The sequence below is a fragment of the Mobula birostris genome, chromosome 4, assembly GCF_030028105.1.
Source record: "Mobula birostris isolate sMobBir1 chromosome 4, sMobBir1.hap1, whole genome shotgun sequence".
In the NCBI taxonomy this organism is placed as follows: Eukaryota; Metazoa; Chordata; class Chondrichthyes; order Myliobatiformes; family Myliobatidae; genus Mobula; species Mobula birostris.
The window spans coordinates 31,039,067-31,057,318 of NC_092373.1; the positions used below are offsets into that span (position 1 = coordinate 31,039,067).

The window sequence follows — 18,252 nt, forward strand, 5'->3', positions numbered from 1 at the left end:
ATGATGTTTCAGGATACTTGAGGCACAGGATGAAACAGGCCAAATTCAGCATGGTTGCGTTAAAGGGAAATTGTACTTGACAAATCTGTTGGAATTCCTTGAGGAAATAACAGTCAGGACAGACAAATGAGAGTCAATGAATGTTGTTTACATCATTTTTCAAAATTCTCTTGACGAAGTGCTGCACATGAGGCTGTTTACCGAGATAAGAGCCCATGGTATTACAGGAAAAATACTAACATGGATAAAAGATTGGCTGACTGGCAGGAGAAAAAGAGTGGGAATAAAGGGGGACAAACAACAGGAATTCTGCAGATGCTGGAAATTCAAGCAACACACATCAAAGTTGCTGGTGAACGCAGCAGGCCAGGCAGCATCTCTAGGAAGAGGTGCAGTCGACGTTTCAGGCTGAGACCCTTCGTCAGGACTAACTGAAGGAAGAGTGAGTAAGAGATTTGAACGTTGGAGGGGGAGGGGGAGATCCAAAATGATAGGAGAAGACAGGAGGGGGAGGGATGTTGCCAAGAGCTGGACAGGTGATTGGCAAAAGGGATACGAGAGGATCATGAGACAGGAGGTCTGGGAAGAAAGCCGGGGGGGGGGATCCCAGAGGATGGGCAAGGGGTATATTCAGAGGGACAGAGGGAGAAAAAGGAGAGTGAGAGAAAGAATGTGTGTGTAAAAATAAGTAACAGATGGGGTACAAGGGGGAGGTGGGGCATTAGCAGAAGTTAGAGAAGTCAATGTTCATGCCATCAGGTTGGAGGCTACCCAGACGGAATATAAGGTGTTGTCCCTCCAACCTGAGTGTGGCTTCATCTTTACAGTAGAGGAGGCCGTGGATAGACATGTCAGAATGGGAATGGGATGTGGAGTTAAAATGTGTGGCCACTGGGAGATCCTGATTTCTCTGGCAGACAGAGCGTAGGTGTTCAGCAAAGCGGTCTCCCAGTCTGCGTCGGGTCTCGCCGATATATAAAAGGCCACATCGGGAGCACCGGACGCAGTATATCACCCCAGCCGACTCACAGGTGAAGTGTCGCCTCACCTGGAAGGACTATTTGGGGCCCTGAATGGTGGTAAGGGAGGAAGTGTAGGGGCATGTGTAGCACTTGTTCCGCTTACACGGATAAGTGCCAGGAGGGAGATCAGTGGGGAGGGATGGGGGGGACGAATGGACAAGGGAGTTGCGTAGGGAGCGATCGCTGCGAAATGCGGGGGCGGGGGGGGGAGGGAAAGATGTGCTTAGTGGTGGGATCCCGTTGGAGGTGGCAGAAGTTACGGAGAATAATATGTTGGACCCGGAGGCTGGTGGGGTGGTAGGTGAGGACCAGGGGAACCCTATTCCTAGTGGGGTGGTGGGAGGATGGAGTGAGAGCAGATGTACGTGAAATGGGGGAGATGCGTTTAAGAGCAGATTTGATAGTGGAGGAAGGGAAGCCCCTTTCTTTAAAAAAGGAAAACATGCAGAATGTTTGAAGTTAATAACTCATCTCATTCTACCATAGGCCACGAACTTATCAATCACCCCTGATGAGTAATTAACTCCAAACTTACTGCATAATCACTCAAAGAGTTGAACTGCATGTGCATGTAACAAGAGCTGTATAACTTATCTCCTTCTACCTTAGGCCACTAACTTATCAATTACCCCTGTTGTGGGCACTTTCTGGAGGTCAAAGATCCATATGCTCCACAACTGCTGGACTAAGTGTGTAAATGTAGGAGGGGACTATGTTGAAAAATAAATGTGCTAGGTTTTCTAAAATTGACCCCTTCTACCTTAGGCCACGAACATATCAATCACCCCTCGTAGAAAAAACCCATCTTCCTAAAGAGCAAGATCAAACCATAGGGGTTCGATCTTGCTCTTTAGGAATTAAATTGATTTAAGCTGGAGGAGAACGTAGAGAATCAGAATACAAGCTAAAAGGGTGGTCTCTGTAATTCACCGTCTAAGAATGACGTAGGTATAAATTCTGCTGATATTTAAGATGGGACCTGATTGAGTTGATGTGCTGTAACCTACAATGTACGGAGCAAGAGCTGGAAGTTGGAATCAATGTTAATAATTCTCTTCCTTGCTTGCCATTGACAAAATAACACTGTCATCCCATGTGCTATGGGGTTCCATAATTCTGGGTCGTAGACAGCACTTCATATTTCTATCAAACTTGTATAATGAAACCCATCATCGGTCTAAAGTGAAACAAAAGTTATTTTTGTTCTTTACTGTACTTCCAGGAGTGAAAGAATGTTGACAAATACCTCTGAATTGAGGTGTGCAGTGAATTGGGCTCAGCACTGGGGATCAATATTGCTGCTGAGTTCACCTTGGGTTAGTACCAATTTTTTTGACTTTGAAGCGGAGTTTTGAATTGAAATCTGGGAGAAATAGCAGAAGATATTTTATACATTGAGTTCAAACCAAGGCCATAAGTCATTTGCCAGCACCATAAGACCAAAGACATAGACTTTGAAAACTGGAGTGTAGAAGAAATGTTGTCTGTCACATACATCAATTGTGAGCCATGAGCTATGCATTGTTTTTCAGGTTGCATCTGGCTTCGGTTGTTGACAGATCGTATTCTAATTTAAAATCAAAGTCACTATGTTGAAGCTTTTGTTTTAAATGCAATAATTTAATTTAGAGATTGGAACAGGCAGAGCCTTCTGACCTGTGACTGGGAAAAAAAAACACAAAAATGGATTTCCAGTGACCAAGCCATGGTATCAGGTGGAATTCCTTTGTGCTCCAGCCTCTGCTTTACCTTTGTGCATTCAACTTTGCAACGTGGTTTGCTTTTCTGCTTTAAGCAATATTTCAAGAGCCCATGAATCATGAGAGAATGCCTTTGGAATAAGTCAAGGTGCATTCTGGGGGTGAGAGCGTCTTTTCCATTTATCCAATCAATGTTCAAATCAAGTTGCTCTTTAAAAACTTGTTGCAAATAGATTTTGAATCAAAAAACCTCTCTGATACACTTTGAAGCTTAGTATCTTCTCTCATTTATTCTTCAAGATACTACAGGATTGCTGGTTATTTAACCTAACAAACAAGGCATTTTATTCAAGAGAGGACTCATTGAACCAAGTAGTATTTACTCATTATATATATTCTTTGGGTAGTGTAGTCATTTCCTGGTCTGACTCAGTTCTGAGGTTGTGATGTTCTGGCTCTACAATATTAGTGATGCATCCTCTAAAATATCTATCTTCGCTACCATCAGCATCAAACCAACCTCTCCAGTGGCCTTTCTGAGATGGAGTTCTGATCCTGATATGGGAGACTCACCTCTCTATGACTTTTTATAATCTCAGTGTAGTGTCTACTGTCATATGGAATGTGAGCTTCAGCTTCGTTATTTCTCGAATCCATTGTGGTGGTAAGAATTTGTTCTACTAGTGTATCTGTCTCCTGATGATTTGCAGTTGCTTCCCTGCACTTCTCTGCACCTCTGAGTCCAGCAGACTTTCTGTAATTGGATGTAAAGTTTTAGATCATCTACTTGAGGAATAGTGTAGAAGATCATCCAGGTTTCATTGTATCTTCTCTTTCCTCATCTATTACCATTCAGACAATGAATTGTCATTCTGTTTTATGAACCAAAGTAGAAAATATTACATTTATCTCTATAAAACAGTATAAAATCTGCCCACTCACCCTACTTATCTAAACCTTTGCATCTTCCTCATATCTCATATTCCATCAAACAAACACAGAAAATGTTACAAACACGTAGCAGGTCAGGCAGTATCTGTGGAAAGTGGAAGAGTCAAAATTTTGGATCTGCGTGTGACAGAAAAGAGAGAGATGCAAAGTTCGTTCTCAGTGGGAGCAGTAGTAAATCATGGCGACTGGACTTGCTATGTTGTCTAGAAGACATTTTGCACTCATCTGAGAGACTTCTTCAGTTCTAATCCATGATTTCTGGTTTATAAAATCTGTGAGTTGTTTAAAGGTATAGCAATCACATTAGGGTTGTTAAGTCATAGAGGTAATGAGAGGGTCACTATTCTTATCTTTGCATGAATAGAGGTGTGAACCGTTATGGAGATGCCAAGATAGAGGTGTTAGGACTTCGTTGTAAGTAACTGATAGGTGGTGTCGCACCCCATTCCCTTCTGTCCAGACTACCCACAATGGATTAAAACTGAAGAAGCCTCTCAGATGAGTGGTGAAACATCTTCTAGACAACATAACATGTCCAGTTACCCTGATTTACTTCTGCTTGATATACGATGACCTGGATGACTGATAACCTTCAGAGACATATTTTCAGCAGGAGAGAATGTGGGTTAGTGATGTGCAGAACAAAATAAATGCCTGACAAAAAATGAGTCAAAATGGCTGAATGGCAGTGGTGACCAATGCATTGAGCTTTATGGTTTGTAATGAGTTGTTAATAATAAAGTGGTGGAACCTACCCAACGTGCTACACTTGTGTAAGTTTCTTACGTTTGTTCCAACGTACTAACAACATAGAGAAGACTTGATTACTTGCTTCTTAAAGGACTACACACCCATTTCATAAGCCACGTGAGTTAAACTACCAAATTTGAGGATACAGGATCTTTGTACTTCACTTTGGAGTTTCATGGCTGTTTAGATACTTAAAAGGACGTTTGCAACGCAAGATAGATTATGACTTTAAGGACAAGAGTTCAAAAATGGCTGCCAAAAAGAAATAAACATCCCACTTCTTCTTTTAGGAGAAACATGAAAATATAATGAGGAGAATTTTAACCTTTGGTAACAAGATAAATAATAATATCACTTTAGCATCCAAACTTGCATCTCTCCTAATTTTTCTTTCTATTGAAATTTTTATTTTACATCTAATTGATAAAAACAAATCACTTCTGACGTTTTCCATTCTATTGCAATTACCCTATTCTGCACCAAAGAACTTTATGAAACCAGAGTGGAAGCAAGTCATTCTCAGTCTCAAGTTTTTTTTCAGGTTCTATTTCAATGTGTCACTGAAGAAAATTAAATGCTATTTACTGATAGATTGTGATACAGCATGGGTTAGGCCCTTTTGGCACTTCGAACCATGTCGCCCAGCAATCCCCCCGACTTATGCCCTAATAACAGGTCAATTTACAACGATCAATTAACTTACCTACCGGTATGTCTCGGCAGGTTTTTGGACTGTGGGATGAATCTGGAGCACCTGGAGGAAACCCACACGGTCATGGGAAGAACGTACAAACTCCCTGCAAGCAGCACCGGGAATTGAACCCAGGTCACCTATACTGCTAACCACTACACTACCATGCCACATAAACTTTCTTACTGCGGAATCTTTTCAGTTCTTCATTGCTTTGCCTGCTCTGCCCTTCTTCTTATAATTCTCCATCACCAAAATCATAAAAGAACACAGCAACTACTTTGACTCTCCACACAAGATATAATAAATTATAAATTAAATGTGAATAAGAAATATAGGGAGTGTGAGACTGTTATTGATGGATCATTCTCCATAACCATACTTAGACCATTACTGTCGAAATACTTAATCACAAGAAGTTCCTCGGTGTACCTCCCATGTAAGCAAAGCTTCATCCATGGATGATTATTATTGATTCAAATTCTATGCATAAATTCAAATGAGGTCAGTGGGTCAACCTTTTGTTGTTCTGTTGCACATTTCAATGTATGCTAACAGTGTGTGCTGCATTTGAATCATGCTCTGATTTTAAGACTGATTCATTCTCAAAGCCTGAGCATCAACATTGGGCGAGAACGTAATTTTGACATATGATTTTTTAATCACTGTTTTGCCTCTTGTCAAGGTAAACCGTTAACATGGAAAAATTCTTTATGCATGCAGCCTTCTTCTTGTAACTCAGCCATCTGGGATAAAGAATATGTGCTTCCACTGTAAATTTGTGGGTTCTAAGATGGGCAATGATGAGAACGTGGGAAATGCAGTTACTTCCATAGACAGGACAAGGCACGTATGAAAGGATGGCTGGTCACATGTTTGCAATATGCTGCATCCTGCTGTCACTTATAGAAGAACTGTGTACTCCCAAAGCATGGAAAAAGTTCGACAATAAGTCATGAATACTCCTTCCTCACGTTAAGCAATCAAGGGCCAGAGATTCCCAGATGTCAGTGGAAATTATTGGGATTTTGAGTACATCTTTGAATCTTTTCCTCCAACTTTCTCCCTGGCTATTTCTTCTCATGAGAGTTTGCCTTTCTTCAGAGTCTGGGCATGTGAGCAATGTAGCCTCCCTGACGCAAGCAACTGAATGTTACTAGGTCATCATTGCTGATGGTGTTAGCATGAGACAATAGCTTGCTGAATCTTCAGTGAATCTGGAGGACCTTATCGAGATGGCCTTGGTGATACTTACCCACTCCCTGCTATAAGAATGGGAGGTTAGGGGTTATAGCTGGTTGATAGACACAGGTTTTACTCTGGGTCTGGGTTCTTTACCTTCAAATATCCTTTTCCCCTGCTAGCCAAGATTGTGCTGTGCATTGAAGGCAGTGGTGAATTTCATCATTAATGTCTTCTTTTGCTGAGAGTTGGCTCATGACATATGGGAAGCATTCTAGTATTTCACTCTAACCCTTTATTTGCAGCGGATAATCTCTTGCACTGGGTGGCAAGAATGTTTGTCTTGCAAACATTGAGTGTAAGGTCCATCTTTTCAAATTATTCTGGAGAGAACTGCTGGCTAACAGTATTACTAGGGTTACAGCATTTCTGAAATTCATGGCAGAACACTGTACTGCAAATGTACGGAATACATTGGAGCTTGTCTGGCATGTCTGATCTCCCACATGCCAGAGATGTCTGGCATGTCTGATCTCCCACACTGTTATGGAGGAGAGGGCTGTTCAAAGGTAGAGTTTAGTCATGTTGAAGTGAGGAGCCGGTAACGTTTTGTTACTGACTCCTCTGCTATATGTTAGCCATAAATAGCTTACTTTAATAATCCTTTTTATAAACAAAGGGAATTCCCATCCCTGCATGAAAAAGTTAAGTGGAGTTAAGCACTTGTTCTTTTACTCAACAGAGTTAAAGTACACAGAACTGCGGTTAATAGAATTGAATACAGATTGAGAATTGTCTGTTGGACAGAATGTAAAATGTGTGAACAAACAGATCTTTCTCAGTTTTGCAAGCAATGATTTTTGGGATATCCATGGGATCAGATCTTGGGCCTCAGCTTCATATCAGTGATCTGACTGAGGAAACCAAATGTTATATTCCATACACAAGGGATTTTGCAGGTGCTGGTAATCTAGAGCAGCACACAAAATGCTGGAACTCATTAGGTTAGGCAGCATCTATGGGGGGGAGGGAATAAACAATCCTTGTTTCGGCTTGAGACCCTTCATCAGGAATATGATGGATTTCAGCTGTTGACTGTTTATTCCCTTCCAGAGATGCTCCCTGATCTGCTGAGTGTTCTGGCATTTTGTGTGCTATATTTCCAAATCTGTCGAGGAAACAAAAGCAGGTCCAATTAGGAGTACTCAGGAGGGTCTGAAGAGGCAAGCTGAGTGAGTGGCCAGATAAAATATAATGCATAACATTGTAAAGTTGTCAACAGTAAAGCAAATCAGTTATCAAATGGTGAATAACAGGGAAAGGTGATGTTCAAAGGGATCAAAGTGTCTTTTACACATTACTGAAAGCCAGCATGGAGACGCAGAAAATACTTATGAAGACAAATGGCATGTTAGCGTTTATTATTGAAAGGTCTATTCAAATCTTATTGAATTTTTTGATGAGGTTGCTAAGAAAGTTGACGAAGGTAAAACGGTGGATGTTGTCTATATGGACTTCAGTAAGGCCTTTGACAAGGTTCCACACGGAAGGTTAGTTAGGAGGGTTCAATTGTTAGGCATTAATATTGAAGTAGTAAAATGGATTCAGCAGTGGCGAGATGGGAGACCCCAGAGAGTGGTGGTGGATAACTGTGTGTCAGATTGGAGGACGGTGACTAGTGGTGTGCCTTAGGGTTCTGTACTGGCTGCAATGTTGTTTGTAATATATATTAATGATCTGGATGATGGGGTGGTAAATTGGATTAGTAAGTATGCAGATACTAAGACGATACTAAGATAGGTGGAGTTGTGGATGATGAGGTAGGTTTTCAAAACTTGCAGACAGATTTAGGACAGTTAGAAGAGTGGGCTGCAAGATGGCAGATGGAGTTTAATGCTGAAAAATGTGAGGTGCTACATTTTGGTAGAACTAATCAAAATAGGACATAAATGGTAAATGGTAGGGCATTAAAGAATATTGTAGAACAGAGGGATCTAGAAATAATGGTGCATAGTTCTCTGAAGTTGGAATCTCATGTGGATAGTGTGGTGAAGAAAGCTTTTGGTTTGCTGGCCTTGATTAATCAGTGCATAGAGTATAGGAGTTGGGATGTAATGTTGAATTTGTATAAGACATTGGTAAGGCCAAATCTGGAGTATTGTGTACAGTTCTGGTCACCAAATTGTAGGAAAGATGTCAATAAAATTGAGAGAGTACAGAAGAGGTTTACTAAAATGTTGCCTGGGTTTCATCTCCTAAGTTACAGAGAAAGGTTGAACAAGTTGTTAGGTCTTTATTCTTTGGAGCATAGAAGGTTGAGGGGGGACTTGATAGAGGTGTTTAAAACTATGAGGGGGATTGATAGAGTTGACGAGGTTAGACTTCTTCCATTGAGGGTGGGGAAGATTCAAACAAGAGGACATGGGTTGAGAGTTAGAGGACAAAAGTTAAGGGGTAACATGAGGGGGAACTTCTTTACTCAGAGAGTGGTAGCTGTGTGGAATGAGCTTCCAGCAGAAGTGGTTGAGGCAAGTTCTATGTTGTCGTTTAAAGTTAAATTGGATAGATATATGGACAGGAAAGGAATGGAGGGTTATGGGCTGAGTGCAGGTCGGTGGGACTAGGATAGGGTAAGAGTTCGGCCAGACTAGAAGGGCCGAAATGGCCTGTTTCTGTGCTGTAATTGTTATATGGTTATATGGTTATTATGCTAGGATAATTGTACCAATTATTCCAATCCTTGGTGACACTGCACCTGGAGTTTTGGTCTCAGGTAAAAAACATTAGAAATCAGGGAGTTCAGAAGCACACAACAGATTTAAAACCAAACAATGTTGTTTTCATCACTAACTAGGCATGTCCTGATCCTTGCAATTGTACTAAAATTGCAATCTTTCTTTTTAGGTAAATAGGAAAGGTATTGTGAAGTCTTTATCACATGATTGACTAGCAGGATACAGGGCAATTCCATTGACTTTTATCTGGTTCTATTTACATGATACACTTAGAAGAAGTGATTATTGATTGAATGCGCTTAATGGTGCAAGGTATTTTAGTGTCTGTGGTCATTCTCCCACTGGATATATGGTGCCTCAAATGAGAATGGAAATGCTTTGAACTGAACTTATGTTGCTCTGCTACCTGTATTTATGGAATAAAATTAGGTTTTGATACTATTGAACGTCATATTTTCATTAAAGGACCAAGAGTTCCAATAGAAGTTATTGTGTGGTTGATAAGGTTCTTGCATTTTTTGAAGTAGAGTTTATGGAATTGATCATAACTTTACATTTCTTATGCAATGTACTGTACCATTCATAATGTCCCTTTATGTATGGCATAACGTAACTGTTTCTGAGGACAATATTCACTGTACATAATTTACATCCATATTTAATTTCTGGGGTCATTGAAGAAGTGGGAGAGTAAGTAAAATAAAGACCTGCATTTATACAGCCTGTTTAATCAACAAACCTCAAAACCTGGGGCTCTGTACTTCCCTCTCCAACTGGATCCTTGACTTCCTCGTCAGGAGACCATAATCAGTGCAGACTGGAAATAACTTTCCTTCTCACCAATATTTAACACAGGTGCACCTCAAGGATGCATGTTTAGCCCGCTGCTATACCGCAGCTGAAACGCCATCTATAAATCTGCTAATAACATAACTGTTGTCAGCAGAATCTCAGATGATGACATTGAGGGAAAAAGGAGTGAGATAGATTGGCTGGTTCATTACTGTATCTTCCCATGGTCTGAAAGAAGACCTAAGGTAATCAGTGTCAGAAAATGTTTCCTTTCAGATTTCTTATTTGGCCTTTGACTCACCCCAGGGAGACAGAATGCTGCTAACGAATTGTGAAGGGCTCCCCCGGTGGCTGCCCCTTGCTTTGAATATTTAAGTGCACCAACCTTTGGAATCTGGGATAGAGTAAATGACTTAAATAGAGACCAGCTAGAAGTACCACCCACCCTTACTGGACTTCAAGTGTCTAAGCTGGAATGCAGTATGACAATTTAGTAATCCTAAAATTGGGCACAGCAGATCTTAAAAGTGGAGATTCTATTCCAGGTCCAAATGTTTAGTATTTTTGCATTCATTTTCTTGGGTTAATTCGGCAACATTGTGTTAAACTGACATGATATCTCTCAACACAGTTCTTTAATGCACTAAAGTTATAGTATATTGTTATGCAGCAACAGATTGTGCCACAGGACGTAATTTAATGTACAATGCTAACGGACTGGAAGTTTAACTTATTTCACAGAGTGAGGCTGCTTACATTTTTAGATCTGATTTTATAATCTAGATGAGTATTCCCTTGGTATTTCAATTCTTCACTTTCGTTAAGTTTAAAGCAATGCTTCGTGAAACAACAGTTTGCATACCAATTCCAATTGGTGACATCTATGGTGTGATTTTGTTTCTCCAAATCAGAAATAAATACGCACAGCTCAATCTTGTGACTATAAAATTTCTGACCCCCACAAACATTTTCCCTGCTAAGCTACTATTTTAGTCAGTGTAGAGGATCCAGACTGACATAAGACCTGTGGAGAAAGACCTTGTTGGTTTTCCCTAAGTTTGTATTAAGACAAAGCCCCCGTAATTCTGCAAAGCTGGTAATTAATACATTGATTTGAAATTTGTCTTCTTTGTTATTTAATGAGAAGTGTGATTTGATAGTTTTGATAGATTTTTGCCATTCAAGTGTACAAAACTATGTGATATGGCACATAAATGGATTTAACATATTGATTAGATATAAACTCAATGAGTGACAAAATAAGCCAAAGAGGCTGAATGGCATATTAGATCTCCATATACATGTTTACATATTTAAACATTATAGAGATGATGGAGAAATTTCAGGCGAATATGTTAAGTGCTGCTATGATTATATACACTGATTGTAAATCTTTCTCTTTTCTCAGTCTTAATTGTTTCCAAGTTTTGGTGTAAATTAAATCCTGGGAATATTCATTTTAGCTGAAGACTTATGAATGCCAATCTCATTTGTTGAAAAAGGAAATTATTGCACTTATGACATACCTTTAACAATATAGTGAAGTGTCCTTTTAAGTCAACAAATTGCTCGTAATGTACAATCACAAAGAAGGGAAAATCTGCAGATGCTGGAAATCCAAACAACATACACAAAATGTTGAAGGAACTCAGTGGGCCGGGCAGCATCTATGGAAAAGAGTAAACTGTCGATATTTCAGGCCGAGACCCTTCATCAGGTCTATGGAAAGGAATAAACAGTCGACTTTTCGGGTCGAGACCCTTCATCGGGTTGCTCACTTGTACCTGATGGCAGATTGAATGTTTCATAGGAAAGACGGTATCTCTGACAGCATGGCATTTGTTCAGTGATGCATTGGAGATATAGTCAGGACATTTTTGGTTTTTGTTCTCATTCTTGTGAGTGGACCTGAACTCATGCACTTCTGACTCAGAGTACCCTCAACTGAGTCACTTTTGACAGTACTGTTTGTTTATTCCTGGGGAGGGTACATTTCCCATGTCTTTTCATATAATTATTACATTGGTGTTCTTCTTTCACTTTATGTCCCTGGCGCATTTTAGCATTTTGATCTTTTTTTGTCATTGCTCTACAATTGTAACAATACCAAAGGAGCTGGTCTGCTTTGTTCCAGTTCTTTTGCTGTTCTGATCATTTCACCCGTTCATGGGTGTCTACATTTTGATTTTTTTATTTACAACGAAACATTTCCTTATGTTCCATACAAAATGTACGGGGACCTTTTTTATGCTTTTATTCATTCACTTTCTTTTGAAATCTATTTATAAATCATCATCTGCTGCAGATTTCTGGAGTAATTTACTTCGAATGCATGGAAGTGTATTTGAACAGCAATGCAATTTTTGCATTACTTGTTCTTCATTTGTTTGAATATATCTCTTATTAAAAATATTTATCTGTCTCCCAATTGCTTTGAATTTATTTATCCCAGAATAACTGAATCCAATCCACAGAATCGTAAGAACTTTTTATTTCCTTTATGATAGGTCAATACAAACTATCACAGTCAGCATTGTCTATTTGTTCTAAGTTCAAAGTAAATGTATTGTCAAAGTACACAGATGTCACCATATACTACCCTGAGATTCATTCTTTTGCGGGCATTCACAATAGAACTAAGGAATCCAACAGAATCAATGAAAATACACACAAAAAGACTAACAATCAATGTGCAAATAAAAAAATTATAACAAAGAAAGTAAATAAATAATACAGAGAACAGGAGTTAGAACATAGAACATAGAAATCTACAGCACATTACAGGGCCCTCAGTGTTGTGCTGACCATGTAACCTACTCTAGAAACTGTCTAGAATTACCCTACTGCATAGCACCTTATTTCTCTAAGCTCCATGTACCTATCTACGAGTCTCCTAAAAGACCCTGTTGTATCCGCCTCCACCATAGTCACCGTCAGTGCATTCCACGCACCCACCACTTTCTGTTTGAAAAACGTACCCCTGCCATCCCATCCGTACCTACTTCCAAGCACCTTAAAACTGTACTCCCTCATGTTATCCATTGCAGCCCTGGGGAAAAGCCTCTGGCTATCCACATGATCAATGCCTCTCATCATCTTATACACCTCTATCAGGTCACCTCTCATCCTCCGTTGTTCCAAGGAGGAAAGGGCAAGTTCACCAACCAATTCTCATAAGGTACATCCTCCAATCCAGGCACCACCCTTGTAAGTTTCCTTTGCACTCTTTCTGTAGTATCCACATCCTTCCTGTAGTGAGGTGATCAGAACTGAACACAGTACTCCAAGTGGGGTCTGACCAGGGTTTTATGTAGCTGTAACATTACCTCATGGCTCTTGAACTCAATCCCATAGTTGATGCGTGCGAACACAGTATTCGGCTTCTTAACAACACTGACAACCTTCACAGCAGCTTTGAGTGTCGTATCGACATGGACCCCAAGATCTCACAGATCCTCCATATTGCCAAGAGTCTTACCATTTATATTATATTCTGTCTTCAATTGGAACTACCAAAATGAACCACATCACACTTATCTGGGTTGAAGTCAGCTGCCACTTCTCAGCCCAGTTCTGCATCCTATCGATGTCCTGCTGTAACCTCTGACAACTCTCCAGACTATCCACAACACCCCCAACCTTTGTGTCATCAGCAAACGTACTAACCCACCCTTCTCCTTCTTCATCCAGGTCATTTATAAAAATCACAAAGAGGTTTAGAGCCTTTGAAATTGAGTTTATAGCTTGTGGAATCAGTTCAGTGTTGACGTGAATGAACTTATCCATACCCATTCAGGAGCCTGATTGTTGAAGAGTAGTACCTATTTTTGATCCTGATGGTGTGGGAACCTAGGCTCCTGTACCTCCTCTTTGCAGTACAATCAAACATGTGGATTGTGGATGGTGGGACTCAGTAGAAGATGACAGTCCCAGTTGGGTTTGCTCACCAGTTAATCTTGTCTTTCAGAATATCAGTGGCTATCGTTGGCACACTGGACCACTTGGTGTCCTTAGAAGCTGGGGAGAGACCAGGAAAATAATTATGTGTGTAGTTTAATTGAACTTGTTATGTTTTTTAATGTCAAAACATAAAACTAATCGAAATAAAAACAAGGGAGTCCGGAATGCATGTACATCATTTTTATTTGTACATTTAGCGAGATACGCACTTAAGACACAGTGGAGAGATGATGTGTGCCATTCATGTACTTTATATATATATACATAAAACCATAATAAGTTACGAAAACAACAGCAAAGCTTAATCAAACAATATATTTATAACATTACTCAGATATTACTGAAATACTAAATATACAGTACTCCTCTCTGCTGAACTATAAACTCCAAAACAATATAGAATGCATCTCAACTGAAATACATATATAAGTCCCATTTAGGCCTAAAAAATTTAATCACATCAACAATATGCATGGCTTTAGTGCTTTTGGGAACTTTTCTGGCCACTTTGTAGCTGCATCCACCACTAACAAGAAATTTCTGCCCATGAATGGTTCGGCAAAATCTACACGAATCCTCTGCCAGAACCATGATTCCCAGGGATGGAGAGTTGCTGTTCTTGGCATCTTCTGAACAGGTTGGCACTCCAAACAGTACGTGTCAAGCTACTTGATCTGTTGATCTGTCCCAGGCCACCAGACAAAACTTAGAGCCAATGCTTTCATTTTGAGCATGCCTGGATGACTGGCATGTAACTTCTCCAACACTTTAGCTCTCAGCAGGGATGGTACAGTTCTTAAGCCCATGTAAGGCAACCCCTGCCAAGGGCAAGTACATCCTGGCACTGGGTAAAGTGAAGGATCAGTGCATAATGCCACACATTCCAGCCATTTTGGGTGGCTATGTAGACCTGGGACAGTGTGAGGTCTTTTCTCGTTTCCCTTTGGATCATCTCTGCTGTTACAGGGAGACTTCCGATTTGCATCAAGAGGAGTGTCCTCTTTTGTAAATTATTCAGGAATTTCCTTTTCTGAGGGTAAACAGGACGATCCATCAGCATTTTCATGATTAGTCATCCTCTTGAATTTGCTCCTGTAATTGTGTCCTCCCAGAGCTCATCTCTGCACTTGTGCTGCTGCGGTTTAGGAAAAAATCCTTCTATGAGTTGAAAATGGGCACTAGTGGTTGATGATCAGTAACAGCAGTAAATACTCTTGTTATTGGTTAAAATATTTTAAAATATTTTATTAAAAAAGAGTATTGGTTAAAATATTTTACACCTCAAACCAGACTCAAGGCCTTTCTGTCAAACTGTGTGTATTTTCTCTCTCTAATGGTAAGAGGACATGATGCAAAGGCTATGGGTTGTTCACTTCCATCACTCGTAACATATGACAGGACTGCACCTACACCATAAGACAAGGCATCACAGGCAAGCTTCACCGTACAAGGTGGATCATAATGAGGTAATACAGTGTCTGACATCACCAGTTTCTTTGCCTTTTTGAAAGCCACCTTTCACTGCTTTATCCACTGCCATTTCCTCCCCATCTATAGTCATGAGCTCAAGGGGTGAAGCACAGTAGCCAGGTCTGGCAGGAAGTTAGTATAGTAATTGACAAATGCTAAAACAGACTGCAACTGTGACATGTCCTTTGGCCTTGTGGTATACAGCATTGCTTGAATTTTCTCAGCCACTTGTGCAATCCTTATGCGTATGACCACAGTAAATGATGCTTAGTTTAAAGACTTCATACTTGTTGTTCCTCCCATCTTTTCCAGTAACAATGATGCCATCCAGGCAACATCGAGTGCCTGGGCAGCCTTGCAGCACCTGGCCCACAGCTTTCTGCCAGAGTGCAGCTGCCAATGCTATGCCAAAAATATGTATATTATAGCAATAAAGCCCTTTCTGATTGCTTATGGTGAGAAACAATTTGGACTCTTCTTCCATCTGTATGTAGATCTCAGCTAAATCCACTTTGCTGAAGTGTTTTCCCCCAGAAAGATTTGCAAAGATATCCTCTAGTCTGGGTAAAGGGTATTGATATACTTTCAGTACAGGGTTGATGCTGAACTTAAAATTGCCCTGGATCCTGGCTACTGGGACCACTGGCATTGCCCAAGGGTTCTACTCAACCTTACAAAGAATTCCTTCAGCCTCCATGCGATCTAGCTCACTGGCTAATTTATCATGGGCAGTAAGAGGAACCGGGTGGGTCTTGTAAAAATTAAATGTTGCATTTTCATTTAACACTATCTAACCTTTGATATGTTTGAGTTTTCCAATGCCATCCTTGAACACTGTTGTGGTATCATCCAGTATCTTTCTTAATTCACGTTTGGTTGACTCTGTTACAGGGGATGTGGCAGGCAAACGGAGGATGGATCGTAAATGAAGTTTTAGTTGTCCCAACCACTCATGTTCCCACAATGCTGGCCCTCCTGTTTTTACCACATTCAAGCCCAATGTTTCTTGTTGGTTGTATTTCACTGCTACAAATGTCATTCCTACTGGAATTATCTTTTCTCCAGTATAAGTTCTTAATTGGATATCTGCAGCCTTTAGTTTAATATTTTTGAAATGACATTCAAACTCATTTTGTGGACTGACTGAAACAGATGAACCAGTGTACAATTCTATTTTAATTAATTTGCCATTCACTTCTCGAATAAGCTATATTGCTTGTCTCTGGTTAGTTTTAACATTATAAATCATAAGGCTACTCAGTCCTGTGTCATTCTCATCATTATCAGATTTTTAATTAATGGCATACAGATTAGTGCTTTTTTTTTGAAACTGCAACTTTAGTTTTTATCTTTTTCTCTTCTCTGTGCAGTCTATTTATTTTTATCTGCCCAACATGCCATTTGTGCGTGATCTACTTTATTGAATTTTCTACAAGTTTCACCTTTAAACCTGCATTGGTGGGGTGAGTCCCTGCCACAGTGATAACACAATTTGTTCAGTCAGACTGGTTTCTGTTTAGACTGCAATTTTGTTCACGCTTACTTTCATTGTTGACTGCAACTCAATTGCATCTGTATCTGCTGTTTCCATTGAAGCAGTTATTTCAACTGTTCTTTTAAATATGTATAAGTTGTGCTTCAGTTAGGAGCCAATTTTAAATGTTCTCTTATGAGATTCTACAAACTAAATGACCTCTCAGTCCATCATTAAGCCCATTACAAAAATGAAAATGCATTTTCAATTCAGCTATATATGTGAAATGGACTCCCTATCCTTTTGATTCTGCTTATGAAACCTAAAGCATTCTGTAGTCAAGGATGGCTTCAGTTATAATTGTTTCAGCATTACTTTCTTGATAATAGCAAAGCTCCTTTTGGCTGGTTTGGTTGGAACAGTCAAACTATTCATACTACTTCCCACCTATTATAACTAGTTGAACTGGTACTAACTTCTCATTGGCTATTACATTTGCTTTAAAATACTGCTCAACTCACTCCATATACAATATCCAGTTATCTGTTGTGTAATTGAATGTGTCTATCTTTCTGAGACAGCCATACATTGCTACTTTTTTATTTATGATTGTTATCGCCTAGTACTCACAGTTTATGAATTAGAATCAGAATCAGGTTTATTATCACTGGCATGTGTCAAGAAATTTGCTAACTTAGAAGTTAGAAAGAAGGAGAAAAGAAAATAATAATAAAATAACAATAATAATTAAATATGTAAATCAATTACAGTATACCTATACTGGATAGATTAAATGATGATGGTGATCATCATCAGGATAGATTAAAAATTGTCTAAAAAACAGAAATAATATATATTTAAAAAGTGAGGTAGTATTCACGGGTCAATGTCCATTTAGGAATCGGATGGCAGAGGGGAAGAAGCCGTTCCTGAATCGCTGAGTGTGTGCCTTCAAGCTTCTGTACCTCCTACCTCATGGTAATAGTGAGAAAAGGGCATGCCCTGGGTGCTGGAGGTCCTTAATATTGGACACTGCCTTTCTGAGACACCACTCCTTGAAGATGTCCTGGGTACTTTGTAGGCTAGTACCCAAGATGGAGCCGACTAAATTTACAACCCCCTGCAGCTTCTTTCAGTCCTGTGCAGTAGCCCCTCCATACCAGACAGTGATGCAACCTGTCAGAATGCTCTTCACGGTGTATCTATAGAAGTTTTTAGTGTGTTTGTTGACATACCAAATCTCTTCAAACTCCTAATGAAGTATTGTTGCTGTCTTGCTTTCTTTATAACTGCATCGACATGTTGGGACCAGGTTAGGTCCTTAGAGTTCTTAACACCCAGGAACTTGAAACTGCTCACTCTCTCCACTTCTGATCCCCCTATGAGGATTGGTATGTGTTCCTTCCTTTTACCCTTCTTGAAGTTAACAATCAGCTCTTTTGTCTTAATGACGTTGAGTGCAAGGTCGTTGCTGTGACATCACTATATTAGTAGGCATTTCTCGCTCCTGTACGCCCTCTGGTCT

General features: G+C 39.9%; 1 protein-coding gene across 11 annotated transcripts in view; it reads left to right on the top strand.

Moving 5' to 3' along the window:
- Positions 1–18,252, top strand: part of mecom (MDS1 and EVI1 complex locus) — an 810,949-nt gene that overhangs the window by 68,688 nt on the left and 724,009 nt on the right. The gene's annotated exons all lie outside the window — the stretch shown is intronic.